General features: G+C 35.7%; 2 long non-coding RNA genes across 2 annotated transcripts in view; one reads left to right on the forward strand and one right to left on the reverse strand.

Moving 5' to 3' along the window:
- Window positions 1–6,636: 6,636 nt before the first annotated feature.
- The window catches only part of LOC118763825, a 6,115-nt gene continuing 1,506 nt past the window's right edge, over window positions 6,637–11,245 (reverse strand). Inside the window, exons 2-3 of the long non-coding RNA XR_004999579.1 lie at window positions 7,574–7,579; window positions 6,637–6,801 (exon numbers count right to left, since the gene is read on the reverse strand). This is a non-coding gene — a long non-coding RNA (uncharacterized LOC118763825). The remainder of the gene's footprint in view (window positions 6,802–7,573; window positions 7,580–11,245) is intronic.
- The window catches only part of LOC118763827, a 7,503-nt gene continuing 3,157 nt past the window's right edge, over window positions 6,900–11,245 (forward strand). Inside the window, exons 1-2 of the long non-coding RNA XR_004999581.1 lie at window positions 6,900–6,910; window positions 11,005–11,011. This is a non-coding gene — a long non-coding RNA (uncharacterized LOC118763827). The remainder of the gene's footprint in view (window positions 6,911–11,004; window positions 11,012–11,245) is intronic.

Genomic DNA, 11,245 nt, shown 5'->3' on the forward strand with positions numbered 1-11,245 from the left:
GGCATTGTGCCCAAGCTTGAACTCATTCAGGGGCCTTATTTTCCATGTTCATAATTAAGGGCACCTATGCTTTAAGATTGTTTTCTCCCTGAGATAAGTAGGAAATGATTAAAGAGCATACATCACTTATTAACTATGCCGAAATTCACCTAAAATATAATTAAAATACTATGATAATATTGCGTTTCAAAACACAACACGTAGAGCGGCCATTATTTTCAAAACAACCTAATACATAAATTCAAGTGGAGAATCATGGAGAAATCTACTTTGACATGGTTTATTCAGCTGGATGCCCTATCTGACGCCAACCAATTGACAGCATGTGCTAGGTGCTTTTTTTCGTGCAACCAGCACTGCTGAGGTCACCAAGCTGTACGCAAGACGACGAACCCTAATGGCCGAGTGGTAGCTTTACGCTAGTGGATGAGGGTTTGGAATATGAAGAGTTTGGAGTGAAAAGTAGGTTCTATGCTTCATATGTCCATACCAGTAAAGACTTCTTCTTTACACACGACACCTGATTTTGTCTTATGCATTGTTCGTCTCTTAGTGCAGTATTTATACTATGTTGGACGTGCACTTATGTTGCACATCCAACAGAGCACGCTTGCTTTATTTCTTTCCAGTCTTCTCAGGCCCTCTGAACTCAATGCCCCAGTAGCATTGCAGTTCTAACCCAAACATCGTATGATCAACACTTTGACCTATTGGAAATATTCTTGCCAACAGTTGCAGCAGAACTTTCTCCAAACCGTTCTTAATCTGTTTGCTATATTTTCAGAGCAACCACCTCGTTTACTGGTTATACTTACCAGATAACTAAAGCTATGAACTAATTCTAATGAACAAAGTTGTGTATGTGTGTGTGTATGTGTGTGTATGCATGTATGTGTGCGCGTATGTGTGTAGGTGTGTGTGTGCATGTATGTGTTGTCAGGTCAGTCTTGGGTGCTATATATAGCATGTAATCCAGTACAACCTGTTGCATGGTCAAATCATTGGCGACCGCAGCAGTCTTGTTTGGTGAGGAGGGTGATTGTTGGACACTATGCGGGACGAAAGTTGAGACCCGTCAAAGGGCGGAGAAACTCATGAGTAGTCAATGGCTTTCCAACAAATATGTGTAAATATGTATATACCGCTTTATATATTCTTATATATATATATATATATATATATATATATATATATATATATATATATATATATATATATATATATATATATATATATAATAGTAGGGAAACGTGCGTAGTCTTTTTACTACTATTTACTATTTATTGTACTTTATTGATTTAAAATAAGTTTTTATTATAGTATATGTTTTCTATATGGTGCGAACAACATTTTTCTTCATTGAATTATTTAATAGTGGTTTTCCTCTAAATCATATATATATATATATATATATATATATATATATATATATATATATATATATATATATATATATATATATAATATATATATATATATATATATATATATATATATATAATTAATAAATAAAACATGCATATATACATACATATATGTACGTACCTACCTCTACATGTATATATACATGCATATATGGGTACAGGACACCAAAAAAAAACGTCGAACACAATGAGAAACGAAACATAAACACAAAACCAAGGAACTGGACATTTTTCTTAAACAACGAAAAAATAGAGTACAGGACAAATAACACAAGGAAAATTCCCCTTCTTCAGTCGCCATGGTTTCATCTACTCTGCGTTTCGAAGGTGAAGGCGATACGCATCTTCGATAGAAACTTTCCTTCCCGCGAAAAGCAAATTAAATAAAATTTTAGATCTTTTTGCGGAGGGGTAAAAATTGTAACAAAAACAGGACAGTAACGACAGTACAAAATATAAACAGTAAAAGACAGGACAAGGAGAATAACAAGACAAGAAGGGCTGTTAAGCCGAACGAGATAAAGTATTACGAACACTATTTTTGAGAACGGCGAAGGAGCAACAGAAAATGCCGTCCACACTTCAAGGAAGCCAGGTCAGAAAGACAGTAGCAGAGCTCTTGTCGCGGGTCAACGACGGGAGGGAGGAGGAGGAGCAAGAGAAAGGGAGAGAAAAAAGGGAATGGTTGTGAGGAAACCAGAAAGAATGAAGAATGAGAGAGAGAGAGAGAGGGGGAGGGAGAGACAGTAAGGTAAAAGAAAAAGAAACCAGAAAGAATGAAGGCTGAGAAAGGGAGGGCGTTTTTTTGGCGTCCTGTACCCATATATGCATCTATATATACATGTAGAGGTAGGTACGTACATATATGTATGTATATATGCATATGTTTTATTTATTGATTTATTATATGACGGAACGCACGCATCCATTTCTAAGTAAGATTGTTCTATATATATATATATATATATATATAATATATATATATATATATATAATATATATATATATATATATATATATATAATATATATATATATATATATATATATATATATATAATATATATATATACATATATATATATATACACGTTCTTTTTATATATGTCTTATTTCATGTATATTCCAAATTACATATCTTTTACGTTTTTTAAATCTTTTTTATATTTATGTAGTTTTTTTATGTATGTATGAGGTGCTCCACGTCGGATACTGAAATGATATTTAATCACTCTATGGAGCATTTGGTTGTCGGTTTGGTGTTTGGCAAGGGATAGCGTACCTCATGGGCAGGTAGAAGCTCTTTAACTTTGGTTAGTAATCTACCTAGGAGAAGGAAATCTCCAAAATAAAACTTGAGATCTTGGGAGTTCCCTGTTTTACCAATTCTCATGCCACACCGGCGAAAGTTTTCTTGGGCCAATAGGTGGGGGTAATGCAGTGCAATCTGCACCCATCTACACAGATACTTCTTGTACACCAAATCTTAGTAAAATTATTCAATTGGTTGGCAGAAACCTAAAAATGCACTTGCAATTTTCACTGAAATGTCTCAGACAGATTCAGTAAATGGCAAAAATGGTGTGGGAACGTCAGCGGAACACGTCTGGCGCGGCAGGTGTCCTAGTGTGTCACAGGCTGGGCCCGGTCGTCATCCTGCCACTGTGGTCAAACAATCATCAAGTAGAAGAAAAAATAAATATCCACTGAACTCCGGTTGTTGGAATGTGCGCACACTTCTAGATGATAATTTCAACAAGAGGCCAGAAAGTCGTACTGCACTTATTGCATATGAGCTTTAAAATATTCCCTTGATATACTTGCGCTCTCTGAAACTCCTCTCTCCGGTGAGGGTCAAATAAATGAACCTACTTATGGATATACTATCTTCTGGAGAAGCCTACCCGAGGGTCAGCGTAGAGAATCTGGTACTGGGATTGCTCTCAAGAATTCATTTGTATCCTCCATTGCAGAATTTTCAAGTGGTATATCTGAACAAACCATATCATACCGCATAAAACTGACAAAAGGTAGATTTCTTATTGTTGTCAGTATTTATGTACCAACAATGTCTCATTCTGATGAAACTGTAGGAAATGTTAATGATGATCTAGTACAATTATTGAGGAAAGTACCAATATCTGACAAGCTGGTCATATTCAATACAAGAGTTGGAAATGACTACATTTCATGGCTTGTTTTAGACCGACATAGGATTGAAAAATGGAGTAGCTCTTTTGACATTTTGTACTGAGAATAATCTGGTTGTTACCAACACTCTGTTTAAGCAATAAAATAAATATAAAACCACCTAGAGGCACCCAAGATCTAAGGACTGGTATCTCATAGATTATATTTTGATCAGGAAGTGTGATATGAAAGATTTTTCTAATGTTTAGGCCATGAGAGGAGCAGAGAGCTGGACTGACCATTGTCTAGTGCGTGAAAAAACGAATTTTTCGATAATGCCTAAAAGTCGACAGTCTGGTCCTAAGGCACCCAAAAAGTTAAATATTGCAAACTTTACTCTCACTTGCACAAACAACAGTTTGTGCAAGTGAGAGTAATATGTAAGAGAATAGAATAGAAGGATTCGTATTACTGCAATTAGATTTGTGCTTAAATCGAAAAGGTCTTAAATAATTCATGAATACAAGAAGGGAACGATTCATTTAATGATTGTACTGGGTTATGCGGTAACATTAGTATAAATTCTTTCAAACATAACCAGCACGGCACATTTTGACCTCGATATGAAGGACCATTATCAATGACAAACCAGGTTATGTGACATGCTATACTTTTTATCTGGGGTTATATATTTGGTCGGCTAGTGAAGTAGATTTATTATGTTTATCAGATTTAAAAGAGCTCGGATGAGCTCAGTATCGATGTTTAAAGTTAACGTTTGCTCCAATGTAAACTTTGATAGAGTTTAGTTGCTTGTAAAGGAACGAACACTTATAACGTTGAAGCTTCTGTAGTTAGCTTGCAACGGATAGTTAGCGGGTATTTTGAAGTTGCAGTCGGTGCCATTTCGCTTATTATCCTTTTTCCTTATATCTGTTATTATTACTATCACTAAGAAATCTATGAAATCTAAGACCGATTTAGTTGGGTCCATCAGATTCACCCTCCTCGCACAAGGGGAATCTGAAAAGTTCCTAACTTTGGGTAAAAGAAAATACAGGCAGATCAATTAAGATTTTATACAACATATATTCCTCTCTCAGATTCACACACTTATTGCAGAGGTCCTTCTGTCCTGTAAAAGAATTCGGAAGGTTGGGCCTCTAATCAAGCCTTTTTGCGATGCCCTTAAAGCCAGAAACTTTTCAGCAGCTCCTCGTATGTATTATATTCAAGTATGTTTTTCGTGTTATCCACGCTATTATTGCTAAGATTAGCTATATAAGTATTATTAGTGATAGAGGGAATAGATCCCCTGATCTCTTGAGAGTTGGACAAGCTATTGCAGTTGATTGGCACTGTTGTTGGCTTAACCATTGTTGTTGTTGTTGTTGTTGTCGTCGCCGTCATTGTTGCTGTTGTTGTTGTTATTATTATTATTATTATTATTATTATTATTATTATTATTATTATTATTATTATTATTATTATTATTACTATTTTATGTTTGACTTTTGCTTTACATTTGTACGAGCTGGCTCCAAATCTCACCCAGAGACCTCAAGAGACAAGTTCATGTTGGTGTTATGCCTAGGGTGCCATATATTTGATTTTGTACACAGTATTGTTATAGAGAATGTTTAAGAAAATTATGTGTTTGTTTTAAAATTTGAGGTTACAGAGAAAGTATTTTGCGAAGGATATGGGCAGTTCCCATAAGCACTATCTTTTGAATTTCTGCCATTTTGGAGTTTCCTGGTATCTGAGCTAGGTAGCAATCAGCCCCTTTTGCTCTCATTCCCAGGGCACCTATGACAACAGGTATTGTTTTAGTCTTCAGGTTCCACATTTTGCTAATTTCTATTTCAAGATCTTTATTCTTGCTCAGTTTTTGGTAGGTCTTGACAGATACGTTTATATCGATTGGGACAGTCATATCAATGAGGAGGTATGTTTTTTGTTTACGGAGGCATGATTTTTGTTATCCAGGAGGAGGTATGATTTTTGTGGTTCAATGAGGAGGCATGATTTTTATTTATTATTATTATTATTATTATTATTATTATTATTATTATTATTATTATTATTATTATTATTATTATTATTATTATTATTATTATTATTATTATTTTCATTTGTCGTGGTTTGCAAATTATATTTGCTAAATTTTCACATATTTTCTACAGCTATAACTGATCCAGTGTTAGGTGTAGCTAAATAAGATAATTTAAGAGTGGATAAGTTAAAGATTGAGTGCTACTTATGCTGCGGTGGAAAATTTTATTTAATAAAGCCGAATAACTGCTTAAGTACTCCCTCATCGTTTAAAGAGAAGTTGGGTGTATACTAAATAATATTTATTCTCCTGCTTTTATTGGGTAATCGTAAGGGCCATGGTATTCGTGTTCCGACTGCATATCTGGGATATGTTTTCATCCCAGGATTATCTATCGTAAGAGTTTCTTGGGCTTTAGATTAGACGGAAGGACTTGTTGAGTGGATTGTTTGTTATGGATTATCCTATCTCTAGTCGGGTAGGTAATGGTCATAATTTCGGAGAGGGTAGAATTAGGATCCAGCAACGCTAAATAATAGTTAAGCTTACTGTTAGGTAAGAATTTCATTGCTGAGCACTGCAATTATGTTTGAATATATAAATTCCATGCTCTAAACGAACACCAATACCAATTATTTGCCGGATTATTAGTTCGTTTTAATGTATATGTACTCTCTCAATGATAAACGACATGTAGCCATTCATTGCTAGGTGGCTGCATCAACACTTTGTCTTAGATGCAGTTCAAGTTGGAATTTCCTGAGGTAAGTCAATCCAAGCTCTTATTATATTCTTTAAGTAAATACCTCCCCCCTGTTTAAAGTTAAATGCAATATATCCTATGTTTGCTGTAAACACAAAAATTCAATGTAATTTTTATCTGTTATTAAAACCAGTCTATCTGTTAGTATTTACACCAAATAATTCTTTTCAATATTTATATTATACAAACATGGAATCTGAATCTTCTTCATGATTATCAAACAATGTTTGTATCGCGAAGACGTCTATATGCACTGTGTGTATACTTATAGACTGTGAGCTGCTGTCAATACATGTGTAGAATCAACCAAAGTACCTCCACATACACTAATCCTGTTATCTGTGGGTTGGTTAAATATTTGGAGATGGACAATAGATGGAAATTCACAGTTAGCTGCTTGAGATCCACCAACGATCTGCTCGTCAGGTTCTGAAAGAAAATCACCAACCCAAATAAATATACATTTCTAGATGAATTATTCTTGAATGTCTACGATATATCTATCGCTGTGTTTTGTATGGTTGTAAGTTTGTAAGCAGTAATTTCACACTAAATTAACGATTTAAAAATATATGTAGAATTTACTGATACAAGTATTAATATCGATGTCGGTCAGTATGAAGACGAGTTTTGAAAAGTTTAAACACGTAAAATCCCCTGATCAGGAGACATGACTTACTAGCCGAAACTGAAGCAATCGCAAAAAGAAGGCAACAGAGAGACAACATGGTGGTACTAGATGTTTGGTTTCTGGTTTAGAAGTTCTGAACTGATGCCAGAGTTCGAGTGAGTGTGTTAGTTACAGGTTTTATTGGCAAGTGTCATTAGGAAAACGTCTTTAGAGAAAGAACAGCTGTAATTATCCGTCAATATTCAAACAATATAGCACAGAACAACAGAGAAGGTTTTAAAGTAAAGTATTTCATGTTATCATATGAAATATAAAATCAATAAAATTTTACATTATCTCACTAATGTGTTGTTCTAAATTCTATTGAATGAATATTGTCATCTTTTGAAATGTAATATTTTAAATTCATATATCTTTGAAGTATCATTTTTATGGGCATTCATTGAAAAGAATTACCTTTTGTGTGATGATAAGATATATTTTATTATGTTGACCACACAGATGATTTCTAAGTAGATTGATCCACACATCTTGTTTATAAACATTGTATAGTTATTTCCAGTTTATGACTATTTTCTTCCTGTGAATAAACTCTGAAATATTGAGATTAGCGCCTTCATCCTGCTTGTCTAGTCACAACAACCACTACATGTAACAGTTATCAACTCTTTAAGGCAGTTAGGATGCAGAGGAGCTGGCACGGGACCGTCATCCATTGAGAACATTGGTAGACCTGGTCGGCACTACGCATGATATTTACTGAACCACTAACCTGTGCTGACCCTAACCTCATCAAGCAAGAGCAAGAGGCAGCAAGCAAGCAAGGTGAAAATAATTATGTAATGGAAATTAGGAGCTCTAAATCCAATTTTTAGGTCATAAATTAAATGTTAATTCATTCTTAAGTGAAAGTTCCTATAAAGTTCTTATTTCTAAGCTAGATCTGTTGGGGAGTGTATTATTCATGTCTAGGGACCTCTTTCTGAAAGAAAGGCTACAAAATTAACTGATAATTTCTGAAGGAAAATAGAAGTCAGCAACCTATATAGAGCAAGGTCAAGATGACGGAAGAATTAACACTTGAAAATACGACGATTAGAAATTCCAGCGCATAAGCTGCAATGTGATAGCATTCCTCTTAGACCTAGAATAGCGATGAACACCACATGGAAACCTTTATTTTAGAAAGACATCTATGATCCCAAAAAGCAAGTATTAAACTTTCTAATTTCTATTAGATAACCATCCGGTAGGACAATGTGAATGGCAATAAGTATTGGTCAAAGGCTAAGTACTGTATTATTATTAGCGACCCTGAGTTAATTCATTGGGTCACTCAAGCACAATAAACTCCAGTTCAAGCAGAATAAACAAGCGACACCACACTTAGATGATTACTAAGAAGGGAAAAGCCCTAAATATGAAAAGCAGAATGAGAACAATCTTACCCCTTGGGCTAGATAAAGAATTACGCTCAATATTCCAGAAAAGTTAAAAAACACAGGAGACACCTGGAAAAGTTCGGAGGGTACAACGATTGTGACTGTAATCAAAATGATAAGGATGATAAGGACATTTTATTCAATTAATATCATTGTATAATAATCCTTTCTACTAAAGGAACAAGACCTGAAAAAGGTGGATGCAGTAACAGACAGTTAGCTATGCGGACACAAAGACACTGAATACAATATTTTTTTAACGACACGTAAACTAAAAACTTGTAGGCGGCAACAGTATGAAGGACGTAATTAAATTGAATATGGGGTCAACGAAAGATTTCAAGAGGAAATATGAAGTTAAAACAATAATATACGTGAAATGGTAGGCCTAACCTGTAAACTGAAGCACGTTTCAGATATGCACAAAAGCGCATCAGTAATTAAGGTCTGACACTGGCATAATCAGATGAACAGTGTTCCACCAATGAAATTCAGTCAAAGAATTAATTGGACGGGCTCATTAGAGTGGACAATGAATAGTATTCACGCGTATAGATCAAAGGTCATATGTTCGCAGTTCGCCCCTTCTTGGCAGACCATTGACATAATGTCATTAAGGAAAATGGTGGTAAAAAGAAGGCATTACGATCGTTGGCGATAATGCGGGCGGGAAGTGAGTAAACACTAAGTACTTGGTAAAAGCAGTCAGTCACACCAAATAAGAGGCTGAAGTGGGCGGGTGGCATCATGGCCATAGGCAAAAATACGGGGTGGTTAAGTAAACATTAATGCAGATGAAAAAAGGGGGTACGCATTAATAGTGTTCCCGCCCACACGTCAAAGGTCATGCTCGTAGTTCACCCTGTGTTATCACACCATGGACGGAGGATAATTAATGAAAATTTGTGCTGAAGTGGTGGTGGGGGGCATCATGACCGTTGGCGATAATGGCGGGGGGGGGCAAGTAAATACTAATGTACACAGATCAAATCAGCGAGGTCAAACTGCCCCACAATACTTGGCACGCGAGTAAACGGCAGGAGTTGTAAGCAAAAGCCCAAGTTTAATCCAGTAAATTGCAAATTTAATACGAATAAACTTGAGAAAACATTAGTTTAAAACAGTCAATTTAGCATGGGTAATATTCTTGCCAATCTGGAGCGAATAGGTTTTGGAACGTCGCAATTTATTGACAAAAAAAACGAATTTTACGCATTTATTCGCAGAATTTTCCTATTCAACACGGATTCACTTGACAAAAACATAAGTTTAAAACAATTCTTAAAGCATTAGTAATGTTTGTGCCAAATTTGGAGCGAATCGGTTGGAAACTGAGGAAGTTATTGGTAAAAACCGATTTTTACGCAGTTATTCGTGGATATTTCACAATTAAAGTAGATGGCCTTGACAAAAATGTTAAGCAAGACTATTCTTATCTCATGAGTAATGATCGTGTCCTAATTTGAAGGAAATTGCTCGAAAAACCAAGGAGTTGTGGTAAAAAAAAACTGGTTTTCTGAACAGCTATTCGCGGTTTTTGTTTATACACGGGGGTGGGGGCTGGAAAATATAAAGTAGGTCATGACCACCCTTGGAGCATAGCTATCAATGTCAAGTTTGAGCGAAATCAGTTGAAAAATGTGGAAATACATAATGACCATAGACACACAGATATACAGACGCACAGACATCTGATTTATATATATAGATATCATAAAACATAATTTGCTGTTAATGTTGGTACGACATACCTTATGTTTGTGTATCACCCTAAATATTTGTTCATTGATTTTATCTTCATATAATTTTGTCAATTTATATCTGGCATGATGGCAAATAAGTCACATACCTTGCAGACCTTCTAATTTTTCATCATTAAGTCTTTCAGGTTAATATCACACGGATTTGCTTCTCGTCATAGAAATATTGTGGCCGTTAGGGTTAGGTTTTCTTATCAGACTTTAAAACGTACGCAGCACTAAGAAAATCGTTTCGATTATTCTGAGGTGCAAGAGCAGTCGCGGCTGATTAAATCTGCCGCAGTTCCAGATTGTTTTTATAGTTTATCAATACCAGAGGGATTACAGATTAAGTCAACCTTCGGTGTAGTTGCCAAATTTACAGGTGCAATAAACATAAATGACATTTTTCGTCACGAAACTCTGTAGGAACTACACAAGAGTATTGCAAGCACTTCTGAATCTATCGCAATGTCAGAAAGGTTTCCATGTAGGCATCTCAGGGTTACAGGCGTTAATCACTTAGCTTGTTGTTTTCGCCTACGTGGGGAAGTGAGGATAGAATTAGTTTTTCACCTTCGGGAGGATTCCACTTGCAGTCTCTTGCCAACAACAGTCAGTTTGAGTTGGTTACTGCTGTTGGTAACTGTTGTTGATTTGTCAGACAAATGAAGAAAGCCACCAAATCTTTCTTCATTTGTCAGAGTTCCAGACTAAACATTTGTAGCGCACTGATACAGCAGGGTGTACAATTTTCGCAGGGTCATCCGCGATGGTCATAGCTCTACTACTAGAGGTGAGAAGAAATCAGGGGGGACAGAGCTACTGTTATAGAGCATTGATTCAGCTGGAAAGCCGCGGGGGTTGGCTTAAACATGAACTGAAGCCGCATACCTTCTCTTGACAAATGACTCGTCACCAACTCCCGATATTTGTTTTTCTTTAGTTGAATTTGTCCTCCCAGGGCACTGTGAATTCAACCACGATAATCTCCTGAAGAGCAGAAACATATCTGCTGGGAGTGATATTATCGCTCCTTCTTGACTGATTTCATCCTACCT

The sequence above is a fragment of the Octopus sinensis genome, linkage group LG6 (genome assembly GCF_006345805.1).
Source record: "Octopus sinensis linkage group LG6, ASM634580v1, whole genome shotgun sequence".
In the NCBI taxonomy this organism is placed as follows: Eukaryota; Metazoa; Mollusca; class Cephalopoda; order Octopoda; family Octopodidae; genus Octopus; species Octopus sinensis.